Source organism: Nomascus leucogenys, chromosome 14, assembly GCF_006542625.1.
Source record: "Nomascus leucogenys isolate Asia chromosome 14, Asia_NLE_v1, whole genome shotgun sequence".
Classification (NCBI taxonomy): domain Eukaryota; kingdom Metazoa; phylum Chordata; class Mammalia; order Primates; family Hylobatidae; genus Nomascus; species Nomascus leucogenys.
Window position 1 is genome coordinate 76,348,739 of NC_044394.1, and position 16,887 is coordinate 76,365,625.

Below are 16,887 nucleotides of genomic sequence, written 5' to 3' on the forward strand. Positions count from 1 at the left end.
CCAAGATGGCTTTCCTGGTAGAGCCCTTTGGGCAGCTGGCCTGCTGAATATCCTATTCCAGCTTATAAAAATTTGCTGTGTTAGTTTACAATATATCCATATACCTACCTATTTTTATAGATTATATATTACACATATAAATATGTATCTATAGATGTATTTCTACATCTAGGTATATATGGATAGATGCAGATACCTGTGTGAATATGAATGGAGGAAGAGAGAAGGGTGGGAGAGAATAAGATAGAAGAGCCACAAGCCACAAAGCCACAAGCACTCTGGCCACTTTCTCACTTCTTTCCACATCCCACCATGAGAGTGTATTTAACAGTGAAATACACAAATCTAATAAGGGATAGAATAAATAGGAGTGCCTCTGAACTAGTGTTCACCTCTCTAGGCCAATCAGACCATCTGCCCTTTTCTTACACTGGATTTTGAAATTGACGTTCAAATTTATATTACTACCCCTTTTCTGTCTTCCCTGTATAAACAATAACTGCATCCAGCTACCTCTTTTGAGGTGAGAAAGCCTAGGGAGTTCAAACAGAAATTAAGATGGGCCAAAAGGCCTGCAAAGATAGTTATTTCCCCTGGGTTGTATGACTAGTTCACTGATTTTCTGGAAAACACTTAGGTTGCCTTTTAATATAACCCCATTTTTACATACAAATTTTATTAATTTAAGAAATTTTAAGGAACTGACAGAGGGAAACAGAGATGGGATTTCATATAATTACCCATGTGTTTTAAAAGAGGTTCATTCATTCATTCATCCATCCATCCATCCATTCATTCATTGTTTTTGTCTTCTATAACTCATTTTCTGATTCTGGGCCTTAGCCTCAGGTTAACTGATGTATTTCCTGCCAGAATATACTTATGATGATGATGACACACAGCTTATTGCTGTAGCAGGACAGGCACGGGCAATTGCAGTGTCTGAAATAGTGCACAGGCCTAAGGTCAGGGAGTTTGACTCAGATCCAAAGAGAGACTGAAGAGGCAGCCGTCCTCAGAGAACATCACCAGCCTTTTGGTACGAGAATTGGGAGTGCAGCCAAAGCACACCTCTGAGAGCCCACCTAATCCACTTTGAGAAGCCAGGCTTGCCAGACTCTGGACTCAGTGCCAGATCTGAGAATGGACAATGACCTTGACAGTGGCCAAATTCTGGTCTGGCAGAGCGGCTGCCCCCCCATGACAAGAAACACCAGTTGAAAATGACAACTGCTGATGTATTGAGTCTAGTTCTGGGGAGACATTTTCTCATTTGCTGAGTCCTTTGCACTCTGTGTCTGATCTAAGGATGAAGCTGCATGTGAATTTCTGTGGAAAGGTGTAATTTCCCAGACACTCATTTCTCTTTTATCTTTAATATTGGTACTTTAATGTGTACCTCTTCCTCCACTCTCCTGAGAATATGTGATCATGCATGGACTTAGGGAACTACATGTCAGTGGGAGATCAATTCCCACTTTTGGGGAGAAAAAGCAGGTTTTGCGTTTACAAATCATTTATTTTTTGAAAACACATTTTCTAAGTGCCTTTAACATTCTGAACACTGTCCTCGGTACTGAGAATACGTGTAGAAAATGATACAAACCTTGGCCTCAAGTAACTTATCAATGAAAAGAAGAAGGAACAAACAAGCAAAAGCTCCACTTCTACATACTATTGTAAGTGCTGAGAGGGATGTAGCGTATCTGTACACACAGATTTTAGGGAAAGTTCAAACAAAAGGTCTTAATCAGATGGAGGAGCGGGGAGAGTCATTTATTTAATAAATATAAAAAACACCTGGCCAGGCACAGTGGCTCACGCCTGTAATCCCAGCACTTTGGGAGGCCGAGGCGGGTGGTTTACCTGAGGTCAAGAGTTCGAGACCAGCCTGGCCAATATGGTGAAACCCCATCTCTACTAAAAATACAAAAATTAGCCTGGCATGGTGGCACATGTCTGTAATCCCAGCTACTGGGGAGGCTGAGGCAGGAGAATTGCTTGAGCCTGGGAGGCGGAGGTTGCAGTGAGCCGAGATCGTGCCACTGCACTCCAGCCTGGCTGACAGAGCAAGACTCTGTCTCAAAGAACAACAACAACAACAAAACACCTGCTGCTTTGTGCTAGGTATATACTCAATTGATTGAAATGAAAAGATCCCTGTCTTTAATAGGTTAACAGTCTCTGACCTTGCCATTCAAAGTACACTTCATGGAACAGCAGCGTCAGCATTACATTTTTTTTTTTTAATAACCGCTTTGGTAATTTGAGAATGTCATCGCTTGGTCTATACATTTTGAACATGTTTCAAATATGATCCAAATGCATATTGAGATTGTGGGGGCCCATTTTGCTTCAGTTATTATCCTTCCTAATGCTCCAGTTTCCCCATACAATGTTAACTCAAATCTTTCATACTTTTTAATGGATTACATTTAGCTTAAATTGAAATTGTCCAGTCATTTCCAAACCAGGGTGACTATCAGAATTGTAGAGTTCTTTAGAAATTGCAGATACTAAGGCCCCACAGCATGAATTCTGACTTTGTAAGTCTTGGGCAAGGGTTTGGGAACCTGGTTTTCTTTCAACCCTTCCCCAATGATCTTGATGACAAGTTGGGCTTGGAAGACTATGTTGAGTTTAAGAGTGGAAATAACTTTGAAAGTCAAAACAGACAACTTTAGCTCAGGTTTACTAGTTATGGAATCTTTGTCAAATTATGGTATCTTCACTGTGTTTTAAAGTGGAAATGATAAAAGGTCATTTCAATCTCATAGGAGTGTGAGGATTCATTGAAATGGCGTACAGTCAGCCCTTTACACCCACGGGTTCTACATCCATGGATTCAACCAATTGGGTATTGAAAATATTGGGAAGAAAAACACGTCTGTACTAAACTCATACAGACTTTTTTTTCCTTATCAATTTCCAAACAATATAGTGTAACAACTATTTATATAGCATTTACATTGTATTAAGAATTGTAAGTATTCTAGAGGTGATTTAAAGTATATGTAAGGATTTACATAGGTTATATGCAAATACTATGCCATTTTGTAACAGAGAATGACCATCTGCAGACTTTGGAATTAGAGGGTGATCCTAGGTATGGAGGAATGACTATATTTTGAAACATTGAGTGCAATGCATATTTTCCCTTTGGTACTCAATATATGGTAAGCAATTGCTGCTGCTGCAGTTTTTGTTACTGTTGCTTTGATTCATTATTGAAGCCTGCTGATGTTCTGGCCTCTGGTGGCAGTCAGTTATTAATACATTTCTGATGCTGTGGATAAATGCATCTGACCTTTCTTTACCTAATGGTAAAGAAATATTTTGCTAATAACCTCAGGGGTGCATCAGAGGTTCATATATTTGGCAAACCACACCATAGACTAAAGTCTAGATTCTATTTCTTAACCAAATTTTAACATAATCCAATTTAAGCCTTTGTAGATTAGGCCAGAAGTAGTGTCAGTCATCCACTTTCATAGAGATACATGTGGAAGTGTCCTCTCACTGCTTCTTTCTCAGCTTTTTCTCCCTCAGCTTCACACTCAGTCCTTAGCAACAGTTTCCGGCTTTTTTTTTTAAGGCACTTTTTTTTACCCAATTAGTATGAAGCTAACCCTTTCTCATTCTTTTAGACTGAACTCAGATACAGAGCAAAAAGAAACTTCCCTGATTTCTGTCTATAACCAGACTGGGTCATGTGTTCCTTTTCTAGGCTGTTCACCCATGGTACCTACTTGTATATAACAATGGTCTACAGATCACATGCCTGTTTCTCGATTAGTCTGTGAACTCTGTAAAGGGGACTACCCCATTCCATTTACCTTTACCTACAGAGCACTTAGCACTGTGCCTGGAATACTGCTAGACAAAAAGTTAGTTAAACTGTATTTGTTTTACAGAAGGAAAATATGAGACTCAAAATGAGTAAATATCTGAGAAATCATTTAATCGAAATCTAAAGTAGAAAACTGAGATTTGGAAGAGGCAACATGACCTTTCTGGTTATTAAATACATATATGTCATCATGGGTTTAAATTGCATTGATTTGTATAAGGTCACACAACCAGTTAGTGGCAGATATAAAACGGAGTTCTCATGCCTCCCAAATGAATGATTTTTAACCTTGGGTAAATAGTGCTTTTACACTCAATTTGATATTACGCTATCCCAAAATTGTACACAGTCTTTATTTAAAAATTTATATTTATATTTGCAATCACTATAATTTAAAAATGCAGTCATAAGAAAGATGGAGAAAAAATAGCTTACGGATTAGAGCTGGTAGGGGTAAGACTGACATTTTTGGTAAAAATTCTATTACATCAATCTGAGCATGTTAGAACAGACCTCTATGTCCTCACTATAACAAAAACACTAGAATTAATCACTTGAGTACACATCAATTTAGTTGAAATGCAATTGCCCAACAAATGCCAAGTTATTTTCTTGTGTCCTTATGATAAATGACATATGGTGACTAAAGCTTCATACTTCTAAAACAAGCAGTTATATAGGAATTATACAGTGGTATACCTTCATCGTCATAAAAATGTATGACAGTGATAAAATGTATCTCAGAGTCAATGATTTCTCTCCGTTGGTAGTATTAGAGTCATTCTGTGCAACATTTCTATAGTTCTTCATATCAGGATAAGATATTTTTCCTTCTGGTTATTATTCCAGTATTTTATTATGAAAATTTTCCAAGAAATATCAAGGTTAAAACATATATCAAAGTTAACATCCATATACTCACCACCTAAATTCTACCATTAACATTTCTTTATCAGTCTGTCTATCTTTTTAACCATTTATCAATTCATCTCATTTATTTGATGCTTTTCAAAGTAAGTGGCACAAATACAATTCCCCTAAATACTTCAGCAAATGTATTATTAACTAGACATTAATAATTATATATACATATATATATAGTTGTTGTTGAGGTAAAATTTATATAGAATGAAGTACAAGACTCTTGAGGGTATGAAATGCATTTTGATATATTAAATAAGTTTTGATGTGAATGCAAGAGTCATTGTAAATCAAACCCTGATCAAGATATAAAGCATTATTTTTGCCCCAGAAATTCTTTTATATATTTTCTGAGTCCCTGCCATTGCACCTAAGAGACAAAGAATGTTATGATTTTTCTTCCACTATAGATTAATTTTGTCTGTTTTAGAACTTTATATAAAGTGAATCATACAATGCATATTTGTACTTCGCATATTTTTGAGACTCATTTATAGTGTTGAGTGGAAAATTATTTCTTTATTTTTTCCTATCATATTCTATTGCGGGATTACACCACAGTTAATTATCTATGTTCTAATTGATAGGCACCTGGGGTGTGTCCAATTTTTCATGATTATATATAAAGCTGCTCTGAACAAGTATTTCTGTGAACACAGGTTTTTATACCTTCATATCCTTGAAAGCATTTGGTGTTATCAGTCTTGTTTTAAAACATTTTTATGTATTTTCTTTTAATTATTGTTATTCTGGTGGTTATGTAGAGATAGGTCATTGTGAACTTAATCTGCATTTTCCTTATGCCTAATAATGTTAAGCACGTTTTATGTGTTTAATGATTAATTCTAGGCCTTCTTTTGTGAGGAATATATTAAAAAGTTTTCCCCATGTGTGATGAGTTGCTTGTCTCTATTATTGAATTGCAAACATCATTTATACATCAGGGATATCTGCATCCTACATATGTTTTGTGAATATTGTCTTCTAGTCTGTGGCTTGCCTGTCCGTCTTCTTAATGAGACTCCGAAGTTTTCAATTTTGAATAATTCTGATTATTTTCTTTAGTTTCAGTGTCCTCTCTGTAAACCTTTCCTTATCTCAAGTCAGAAAATGTTTTTTTCTTTTAAAAACATATAATTTTAGAGTTAACATTTTGTTCTATGATTGATCTCAAATTAATATTTGTGTATGGTAGAAGGAAATATTACATCATTCTTTTTCCAAATATTTTCTGTTTCATTCTCTTTCTCCTCCTCTTCTATGTCTTTGAGCATATACATACAAGACTCTCTGAATTTGTCTACAGAATCTTAAGGTTATTTTATTTAATCTTTTAAAAATGTTTTTCTGATTGGATAATTTTTATTGATATATCTTTAAATTCATTGATACTTTTTTGTGATCTCCATTATACTGTTACCCCATCCAATTCTTTTCAAAATTTGTTTTTTTTTTTTTTAAATTATTATACTTTAAGTTCTGGGTTACATGTGCAGAACGTGTAGTTTTGTCACATAGGTATATATGTGCCATGGTGGTTTGCTGCATCTATCAACCCATCAACTACATTAGGTATTTTTCCCAAAGCTATCCCTCCCCCAGCCCCCTAGCCCCCATAGGCCCTGGTGTGTGATGTTCCCATCCCTGTGTCCATGTGTTCCCAACATTCATCTCCCATTTATGAGTGGGAATATGTGGCGCTTGGTTCTCTGATCTTGTGATAGTTTGCTGAGAATGATGGTTTCTAGCTTCATTCATGTCCCTACAAAGGACATGAACTCATCCTTTTTTATGGTTGCATAGTATTCTGTGGTGTATATGTGCCACATTTTCTTAATCCAGTCTATCATTGATGGACATTTGGGTTAGTTCCAACTCTTTGCTATTGTGAATAGTGTCACAATAAACATACATGTGCATGTGTCCTTATTGTTGAATGATTTATAATCTTTCCCTTTGGGTATATGCCTAGTAATGGGACTGCTAGGCCAAACGGTATTTCTAGTTCTAGATCCTTGAGGAATCGCCACACTGTCTTCTACAATGGTTGAACTAATTTACACTCCCACCAACAGTGTAAAAGCATTCCAATTTTTTCACAACCTCTCCAGCATCTATTGTTTCCTGACTTTTTAATGATCATCATTCTAACTGGCGTGAGATGGTATCTCATTGTGGTTTTGATTTGCATTTCTCTAATGACCAGTGATGATGTTTTTTTCATAAGTTTGTTGGCTGCATAAACGTCTTCTTTTGAGAAGTGTCTGTTCATATCCTTTGCCCATTATTTGATGGGGTTGTTTGCTTTTTTCTTGTAAGTTTGTTTAAGTTCTTTGTAGATTCTGGGTATTAGCCCTTTGTCAGAGGGATAGATAGCAAAATTTTTCTCCTGCTCTTAGGTTGCCTGTTCACTCCGATGATAGTTTCTTTTGCTGTGTAGAAGCTCTTTAGTGTAACTAGATCCCATTTGTCAATTTTGGCTTTTTTTGCCATTGCTTTTGGTGTTTTAGACATGAAGTCTTTGCCCATGCCTATGTACTGAATGGTATTGCCCAGGTTTTTTTTTCCAGGATTTTTATGTTGCTAGGTCTTACGTTTATGTCTTTGATCCATCTTGAGCTAATTTTTGTATAAGGTGTAATGAAGGGGTCCAGTTTCAGTTTTATGCCTATGGCTAGCCAGTTTTCCCAACACCATTTATTAAATAGGGAATCTTTTCCCCATTGCTTGTGTGTGTCAGATTTGTCAAGGATCAGATGGCGGTAGATGTGTGGTGTTATTTCTGAGGACTCTGTTCTGTTCCATTGGTCTGTATATCTGTGTTGGTACCAGTACCATGCTGTTTTGCTTACTGTAGCCTTGTAGTATAGTTTGAAGTCAGGCATATTTTTTGTTCTGAAATTTCTACTTGTTCTTTTGGAATTGTTATTTGTGCTGAATTTCCTACCACTTCATTCAGTATGATGTATTTTCCTTATGTAGTCAAGCATAGTTAAAATAAATGCCTTGTCTGCTTATGGAAACATCTTTGCCATCTAGGGTTTGTCCCTGTTATTATCTTTTCTAATGGGAATTGGTCACATTTTTTCTATTGCTTCCATGTAGAGTGATTTAGCTTGTATTCTGGATAATATGAATCATAAATTTTGGATCCCAGCATATTCTTCTAACCACTTTTGCTTTATTTACCATTTTATTTTCATCTAAATACTGGTTTTGCCTGATTTTTAAAAGTAATTTATTGAGGTAAAGTTTACATAATATAATTTCAACATTTTAAAGTGAACAATTCAGTGGTATTTAATGCATTCACAGTGTTGTGCAACCATGCCTGTATCTGCTTCAAAAACACTCCAAAGTAAAAATTCTTACACATTGAGCAGTTTCTCATCACTTCCTCACTCCTTTCAGCCCCTGGCAAAACCAATCTGCACTCTGTCTCTATAGATTTATTTACTTTGGCTATTTCATATAAGTGTACTCAAACAAACTGTGATACTTTGTGCCTAGCTTCTTTCACATGGCACAATATTTTGGAAGTTCATCTATACTGTAGCATGTATCAGTGGTTCATTTTACTGCAAAATAACAGTTCATCGTGTGTGTATATTACAATTTGTTTATCCACTCATCATCTCATTTTCTTGTTGTACTCTTTGCATGAAATATCTGCTTTATTCATTTCCCTTGGGTCTAAAGGGAGTCTCTTGTACACAGAAGACAGAGAAAAAAATTTTAAAATTTTATTCTTGCAATCTCTGCCATTTTTTGGATAGTCTAATCCAATTACCTTTAAAGTAATCATTAATAAGAAAGGATTTATTTTGGAGATTTTGCTATTTGTTTCCTGTAGATTTTATAACTTTTTTGTACCTTATTTCCTCCATTACTTTTTTCTTTTCTTTAATATTTGTGTGTTGTGTGTGTGTGTGTGGTTTTATCTCCTTCTATTATGGTCTGAATTTTGTCTCCCCCAAATTCAAATATTAAAGATCCAACATTTCATGTGGCTCTATTTGGATAGAGAGCCTTTAATGGGCTAATTAAAATTAAATGAAGGCATAAGGGTCACGACTTATTCTGATAAGATTCTCCTTACTGCTTATAGTATAATGCAAGAGAAGAAAAATAAATTGAAGGAAATATTAAGCAAAACGTAGTTCAAAGAGAACTTTATCCACTTGTTTTCAATGTGAAAATAAGGAAGTATGTTCTGGAGAGAACACCACGGGTGTAGCTGAAATACCATTCTATAGAGTGATTATCCATGTATTTAATCAGCTGTCTTAGCTGAATCTAGAAATAGAGATCAGATTATAGCAGCAGAAATATTGTTGGCTGGCATTAAAGAGTTGATAGAGACACAGGACATAATAAAAGAAGACTACCTGATTTCTGAAATTCTACAGGATGGGACAATAGGGCTAGTGGCATTCATCCATTCATTTCTAACTTTTGTAATTTAACTTCCTCTTTTTTTAATTTAGGCATATACACCTATAAATTTCTCTTTAAGAATTGATTGTGCAGTTATCCTACAGCTTATGGCATTTTTTAAATTTTCATTCATCATAAAGTGTCCTTTATTCTGTAGCTCTTTGGATTTTTATTAGTGCGATGTTGAATTTTCACATATTTATGAATTTTGCAGTTTTTCTTCTAATATTATTAGTTTCATTCCATCGTGATTGCAAATGATATTATATATGATTTAAATTTTTAAATCTATTAATAATTGTTTTCTGCTTAACATATGACCTATGCTAGAAAATGTTGCATGTACACTTGAGAAAAACATGTATACTGCTGTTGAATGCAGTGTTCTGTGCATATCTGTAAGGTACGATTGGTTTATAGTATTGTTCAAGTCCTCTCTTTGTTGCTTTTTTCCTGGTTATTCTATCCATTAATGAAAGTGAGGTTTTATTTTATTATAATTGTTCATATAACTATTATTTTAGTGCTAATTTCCCCTTAATTATGCACATGTTTGCTTCATATACTTTGGGGCTTCCTGTTTGGTGCATATATATTTATAGTTGTTATATTTTCTTGGTGAATTAACCCTTAAAGTTATGTAAGGTCCTTCTTTGACTCTTTTAACAGCTTACTATAAGTCTCTTTTGTCTGATATTAGTATATACACATGTTGGTTCAAATGTTTGATGGTGTCTCCCATCTCCCTTAGGCTCTATTTAATTTTCTTAATTTTTTTCTATATTTATTCCTTAGACTTAATAGGTTCAGTTTCTCATCTTCAAGTTTACTGATTTGTCTTCTGCTTGTTTTAAGCTGCTGTTGAACCCCTGTAGTAAATTTTTTGTTTCACTTATTACAATTTATAGATCTATAATTCTTTTTAGTTTCTTTTTACAATTTTGGTATCTATTGATATTCTCATTTTGTCATATATACAGAAATATGACTATATATAGTCATATATATGTGTGTGTGTATATATATATATAAAGTTTCTTTTAGTTTATTGTCCATGTTGCCCCTAAACCCTTTGTGTATATTTAAAACAATTGTTCTAAAGCCTTTATTTAGTAAGTCCAATGTTTTCATTTCTTCAAGGACAATTTCTATTTATTTTGCTCCTTTGAATGAGCCATGATATCTTGTTTCTTTGCATGCCTTGTGACTTTTGGTTGAAAATTAGGCATTTTATGATTAGAATGAGATAACTCCAGAAATTAAATTTTCCCCCTGCCCTCCCAAGGTTTGCTGTTTATTTTGATTAATAAAATTTGTAATAGCCAAATTTCTAAGGCTTTTCCAAATTATTTTGCAAAGATTATTTCTTATTGCATGTAATCACCGAAGTCTCCATGCCTTTAACTCATCAGCTAGTACTTTGACAGAGGTTTATTTGAGTGACAAAATAGCAGGAGGGTGGGGAATATTCACCAGATTGTCTCTGTGCTGGTGTACACTCCTTCACCACTTAGCTTTACCTTCTCTGAGTCTGGCAATTATCCCTAAGTGAAAGTATAAGGCCTTTGTGGGGCATTTATAAAAACATGACTGTTTTTATCTTTGATGTTTCTGTGGGGAAATATGAACTTAGTGATTCCTAGTTCACAATTTCGCTAATGTCACTCCTCAGTGTCTCATCAGTTATGGGACTCTGTGATTTTATCTTTATTAGTCTCTAAATATTTTATAATTTACCTTGTGATATCTTCTTTGACACATGTTTACTTATAAGTGTGTTTAATTTTCACATATTTGAGTTTTTAAAAAGTTTTGTTCTGTTATTGATTTCTAGTTTTATTTCATTGTGATTAAAATATACTTTGTGGGATTTCAATATTTAAAAGTTTAAGACTTATTTTGTGGCATAAAGTATGTTCTATTCTGGGTAATGTTCCACGTGCACTTGAGAACTATGTGTATTCTGCTTTTGTTGGGTGAAAGTTCTGTATATGTCCATTCGGTTTAATTGTTGTATAGTGGTGTTGGAGTCCTGTTTCCTAGTTAGTCTGGCTACTATATTTATTATTAAAGTGAGTTATTGAAGTCTCCAATTATTATTTAGAACTGTCTATTTCTCCTTTTAATATTTTCAGTGTTTGCTTCCTTTATATATTTTGGGGCTTTGTTGTTTGGCACATGTAGGCTTACAACTGCTGTATATCCTTGGATAATTGAGTCTTTAGGTAAATAATAATCTTTTTTGACTCTTATAGCAGTTACTGACTTGAAGTCTATTTTGTCTGATACTACAGACTCTCCATCTCTCTTTTGGTTACAATTTGTGTGAAATATCTTCCATCATTTTTGATTTATTTGTGTCTTTGTATCTAAATTGAGTCTGTTGTAAATAGCATACTGTCAGCTCATGTTTAAATTTACCAATCTCTTTACTTTATATGGTTTAATCTCTTTATATTTAAACTAACCAGTAATAAAGAATACTTACCTTTGCCATTTTGCTATTTGTTTCCCATTTGTTTAAGTCTTGTCTATTCCTCATTGTTTCCATTCCTCCCTTCATTTTGTTTACTTTTTCTTATTTCCCTCTATGTACCTATTTTTAGTTTTCTTCTTAGTAGCTACACTGGGAATTACAATTAACATTCTAAATTTCTAATTATCTAGCTCAGGGGTGTCCAAGGGAGAGAATACAGTTACGGGATCTTAGTTTCTGTTTCTCCTCAGGCCAGTAAAGCCCCTTCCTCATTTATCTTATCTGCTTATCACTAGAGACAGAAAGTAAAAATCATGGCTTTAGGCTGTTAAACACCTAAAACAAAACAACAACAAAATAAGACAGGTCGAACAAGTTTGATCTAGTTCAAATTGATAAAACTTAGCTTTAATAACATGCAAGGACTCTGTTCCAATATAGTGCTTTCCCTGCCCCATATATTGTCATTGTCACAAATTTCATTTTCACACACTGTAACATGGATGTGTAATCATTTTTATGAATTTGTGTTTTAAATCCTATAGAAAATAAAAAATGGAGTTACAAACAAATCAAAGTTACTTTGTTTTGATACAACATCCACCTGTTTGCTATAAAACTTTGTTTTATAGAGTTCTGGCAGTTTTTTCTATTTCTGCTTGTTTTTGAAATTTTTTTTGGAGTGACAGGATTTTGGAGTTGTCTACTATACCATTTTGCTTATGTCACAAGCAGACAATTAATATGGATGAATTCACACTGCAATCTCTGTCTTCCCTGTGGAGGGAGGCAACTCTAACCTTAGCTTAGTTCTTTTAGCTTTTGATGGTCTTTTTGGAGTCTACCTTATGCATGTGTGGTTCAGAAGTAATCATCTACAAATGTTGATAGAGTTTGTACACAAAATATAAGGCTCCCCATTTTCTCTTTTCCAGGATTTCCTGTCTCACTTTCCAGCAGGTGTGGTTGTCTGAACTTTGTGTTCTGATTTTTTAAAAGCAGAAATAAAGATGGTAGGTTTTTCTACTGTAGTATTTACTGCCTTGAATAGTATAAAATGGAACTTATCTTCAATCTTAAAGCCATAATAAATGAAACACTTGTCCTGTGCCATTTTTTTCTTTTAATTATTAACTTTTCTTCATACCTGCCTAGGTTTGATTTTTCTTCAATACCTTCATTTACTTTTATTTTTTTGCCCAGAATCTATAGTTATCTGTGGGAGGATGTGTCTGACTCGAGTTTACTTGGCTAAAACAGAGGAAGAACCTGAGAAGTGTTTTGAACACCATCCTGATACCTTCTGCCATACCCAGTGGGTCAAGAAGAGAATGCCAAGTTCTGGCTCTTCCTTCCCCCAGAATATAACATAGTCACTTTGCAAATGGTGAAATGTAAGTGTGCTTCATTCTACAAGAAACCTTTAGCATTATGGCGTGACTGTCCAATATGTTTGTGGGAGCTGCGAGCAGAAGAAAAACCTACCATATTTCCTGAGTTATATTCCAACTCCCTAGGCTTTGACACATACCAAGGAGGCATGATGCGTTTTGAATTGTCTGATCTGAAATCACATTTGAGTTACATTAACATGAGCCACCATGGAAGGAATTACTCAGTAATAAATATCTGGCCAAAGTTCTTAGAAAAGTCAAGAGTGATCCAAAAAAATAAAATATAAATGTCAAATCGAAGGGAAGGATTAAAAAAGGATAAAGTTTCTCTCTCGTATGAGGAACGAGATGAAATAAAACTGAAATATTTTTTGGTCAGATCAGAAATTTTAAAAAGCCATGATCTGGATAGCTAAAGAATAGGTGACCCTAACTTAAAGATGCAGGAAGTGCCCTAAAATGTCTAATTTCAATGTCCTAGAAGTTTCTTTGTATTTGTTTGTTGAGAATAGATGAGATATTAGACATGGGTAACCTGATCAACATAGAAATGTATGCTTCATAGGAAAATAGAAGCCAAATCACACATTTCTCTTCTCTTTGCTCCATTATTAACATCAATACTTTATACTCAGTTGCTTTTTGAATAAAGGATAAATGTTAGTAAACTATATTTAAAAAGAAATAATACATTAATTACATAGGATTTTGCATCATACAGACCTTTTGTTTTCTAACCATTTTAGCACTATTTCAGATTTAGTTTGAGTCATGAAAATAGCTATTATATTTTGTTTTGACATTTTTTGTTTCTATCAAATTTCTTACAGAATTTTACGTGGTAAAGAGACTTTTCTGTGAGCTTATTTTCAAGCAACAAATTAAAATTTACTCCCAGTTTCATGTTTGTTTTCCTTTAGGAAATATTGACTACAATATTTTCTGAGAGAGCTGCCAAATGAAAGTGTATACAAAAGAGTGGGTTTTTAATAGAAGCAGGAGTTTAGGTTACTGTTAATCCCAGAAATCAATGTTGTCAATCTTTTATGTCTCTTTCCTTTTGATGACTACTTATTGAGCTTCCAATTATAATAATGCCAAAATGTGATTTCAAACCTTTTTTGATCTCTTCCCCTATATATCCATGAGAAGTATATTACATTAATGTACTTTAATACCTTTTATTTTCTGATCATTTACAATAGACCATTTACAATGATCTATTTACAATAGATGCATTGTAAAAACTCATCACATTTTTGTTATACATTTTGTCATTGGAAATGAATGTTAAATTACTTATGGATGTAGATAAACCTAAATAAACAAAATTCAAAAAGAATAGAATTGTCTCATATGCAATTCATCATAAAATGGGAAATTGTATCTGCCATTAGTTATTCTTGAAAGCATCTGGGTTTATTACTGTATAAACTGGGCAGCAATATAGATAAGGCTCATTCAGTGGGCATAATAAAGCTCCAGTTGACACCCTTAGAATTATATAAGAAAATCTATTGAGAATGTTTAATAATCCCAGACAGATTGTTGTGATAAAATAGATTGCAAGAAAATCTGTTTTAATTCCATTAGAGAATCATTTTCAAAGCACATACCGTAGAACATTCACTCCAAGTAATGTTTTCTAATATTTTCCAAAATATCTGGAAGGATATTTCCAAAATAGCTGAAGGATGCTAAGTCCAATGAGATTCTGTTTTGTTTTATTTTGATACTGAGGATTCACAGATCATTTAAAAACCTGACATATACATCAACAAAACAGGGATGATATGTACTGTTTTCCAAACTTGTAAAGTCACTCAATTCTTTTATATGGTGGAGCATCTTGTGAAAATGTTGTGTCTCAGATTTTGACATGTACTATACACTTATTGTCTTCTTGTCATGTGGGGGATAACATATCTTCATAACTAGATAGAAGAAATAAATTCTAGTCTTCTATACCACTGTTGGATGACTATAGTTAATAGTAATGTATTACATAGTTTCAAAGAGTTAGAAGGAGGATATTGAACACTTTTAGCACAAAGAAATGATAAATGTTTGAGATGATAGATTTGCTAATTACCCTGATCTGATTCTATGTACTATATATATTGAAGCAATACCATGCATCCCATGAATATGTACAATCGTTATTTGTCAATTAAGAAAAGAGATATGGAAAAGGATAGCATAAACATGAAAATACATTCATATGAATAATTCTATGTCTGCCTTTAACTCATGCTGAGTTACTTTTTGAATCTACCCATAAAATCAGAGTTAATCCATAAGCTCTATATACCCTGAGCTGATTAAAAAAAAACGATTGTGTATCTCAGAGCAATAACTTTTGAAATACGATTCTGAAATATGAGATTTGAAAAACTGTGAATTTTGGCTTTTTACATATTTGCCAGACTACAATAAATGTTAAGAAGCCATCATTGATTTGGTGGACAGAATTGAAGCACAGAATATTAATAATTATCAGTAATTTAACTAGAAATATTATAAAATACAACGTTTACATAAAAATTGTATATGTGTACTGAAATCAAAGAAACCACTCATGTCATGTAAGCCAAGACAAATGCTACAGTGCTGACTTAGAACAATGTTCAAGATTGTTTACTTTTATAAAAAGGAAAAACCTATCAGTGGTACGGAGCAACCAACCAATGTTTTTTTTACTCTTGGCTGCTGACATGATCACAAAATTATTTGTGAAGTCAGAGAAATTTTCCCTTTACACAAGGCATTATTTCTTATCATGATTTAATTTATGATCAGAGATCTAAATTTCTTTTACAAATTGACATTTAGGAAGTCCAGCTTAACATAAAAATAAGGATAATATTAAAAACATGGAGCAGAGACATTATAGCCACACACTAAAAAAAAGTGCAAAAGACATAATCTTATTCCTTTTTATGGCTGCATGGTATTCTATGGTGTACATGTAGCAGATTTTCTTTATCCAGTCTGTCATTGATGGGCATTTGGGTTGAATCCATGTCTTTACTATTGTGAATAGTGCTGCAGTAAACATACATGTGCATGTATCTTTACAATAGAATGATTTATATTCCTTTGGGTATATATCCAGTAATGCGATTGCTGGGTCAAATGGTACTTCTGCTTCTCGATCCTTGAGGAATCACCACACTGTCTTTCACAATGGTTGAACTAATTTACATTCCCACCAACAATGTAAAAGCATTCCTATTTCTCCACAGCCTCGTCAGCATCTTTTGTTTCCTGACTTTTCAATAATCACCATTCTGACTGGAGCGAGATGGTATCTCATTGTGGTTTTGATTTGCATTTCTCTAATGATCAGTGATATTGGGCTTTTTTTCATATGCTTTTTGGCCAAATAAATGTCTTCTTTTGAGAAGTGTCTGTTCATGTCCTTTGCCCACCTTTTGATGGGGTTGTTTGTTTGCTTTTCTTGTAAATTTAAGTTTCTGGTAGATTCTAGATATCAGACCTTGTCAGATAGATAGATTGCAAAAATTTTCTCACATTCAGTAGGTTGTCTTTTCACTCTGATGATAGTTTCTTTTGCTTTGCTCTTTAGTTTAATACGATCCCATTTGTCAATTTTTGCTTTTGTTGCAATTGATTTTGCTGTTTTTGTCATGAAACATTTTCCCATGCCTATGTCCTGAATTGTATTGCCTAGATTTTCTTCTGGGTTTTTTATTGTTGTGAGTTTTACATTGAAGTCTTTAATCCATAATGAGTTAATTTTCGTGTATGGTGTAAGAAAGGGACCCAGTTTCCATTTTCTGCATATG